The following is a 1,671-nucleotide window of genomic DNA, read 5'->3' as shown; positions in this document are numbered from 1 at the left end:
GAGACATCGATGTCATTTCCTGCACTGATGACAAGCTACTGAAGAATGTGAATGTCTCCTACCAAGCACTGAGATAATCCTAATGACAGAATGGGTTTCTTATTAAGATATCATCAACTGTAGATGGAAAAGTAAAGGAATGTATAAAACATAAAAGAGAAATCCTACATTTGGAAAGCCTTAATTTAGAAGACTGTATAAGTTTAAGTCATAGGGGAGGGGATGAGAAGATGTGGGGGAGAGAATAACCAGAATAAATTATATATGTGTATGAAAATGTTAACTAAGAGCAACCAATGAAAAGAGAAAAGCAGGTTTATTTTACGGTGAAATTGAGTTCCCATATGATACTATATAACATTTTTTAAATTGATTATATGAATTATCTGCAATAAAAAATCAATTGTTATTAAAGATGTGGTTGTGTTCATATTAATTTCAAGTGTTTTAAATTCTTTTTATTTATTTGCTTATTTATTGATTAATTTTTTAAGACAGGGTTTTCCTATGTAGACCAGGTAGACCTCAAAAAAGAGACCCACCTGCCTATGCCTCCAAAGAGTTAGGATCAAAAGTATACATACAGATGAAATTTACATTCTTAAAGTGATCAAAAATTACAGCTATCAACTTGGTACAATTATTGAACAGTGATCAAGTGAATAAAAATATCAGAAACACATGTAAGGCATTAGGTTACTGTTGTTAAAAGGATCTTGAGCAGCATATATAATTCAAATCATCCAGGAGACACATAGTGAAAAAAAAACATGAAACTGGGTAAAGATGATTTAAATTTTTTTAATCTATTAAAAATTTTAAAGTGCATTCGATATGAAAGCTGTAAGTGATATACTTCACATTTTTGCTTATATACCATCTTCAATTTTATGTGCATTCTGCAAGTATTGTCCATGTTTATTCAGGCTCTTAATATTTCCCCATGACTGATACCATTCACAGAAATCATATTGAGCAAACTGTATATGTTGACGTATAATAGAATTGTATTCTACAAAGTATAGCATAGAAATATGTATACATAACTTCCCATATGTATGTATATACATATGTAAATGGCTCAAGAAAATGAGTATCATGTTATCACTGTGGTATTACTTTCATTAAAATCCTGAGAACATTGAAATGGCATCAAATAATGACCAGATTGGCAAAAAAAAACTCCACAAAATAAAATTCTTATAAAGAATCTAACGATACTAGCAAAAGATGCAAAATATTAAAGACTCATTGAAATATAAAGCCCAGATGAAATTCTGTATAATATTTTCTCAACTCTAGGATAATGTATTTTTGTACAACTATATCAATAAAAGGCCTGAATTTTGAAGAATTCAAAAGTAGTACAGTATGATTATGCAGTGGTCAATACTGTTGCATACCATTTTACATAACTGCAAACACTCTTGATCTTTTGTTCCGTGGTCTAGTGATGAACTCGGGTAGATTTATGGGGAACCATTGCACTGTAGACTTAAACTGGATTAATTTGGGGATGAGTAAGCCATATTTTGGTAAAGTTGCTTTAAAAATAAACCGTTGGATATTAGTACGGTAAGTAATTCTCCCTGAAGGAAAAACCAGACACAAAGAACCTAGACCACTGCTGTCCAGGAGAAATTTCTAGATGATAGAAATATTCTATATCTG

The sequence above is a fragment of the Rattus norvegicus genome, chromosome 9 (genome assembly GCF_021556685.1).
Source record: "Rattus norvegicus strain SHRSP/BbbUtx chromosome 9, alternate assembly SHRSP_T2T, whole genome shotgun sequence".
NCBI lineage: Eukaryota > Metazoa > Chordata > Mammalia > Rodentia > Muridae > Rattus > Rattus norvegicus.
This window is presented reverse-complemented; position numbering follows the sequence as displayed.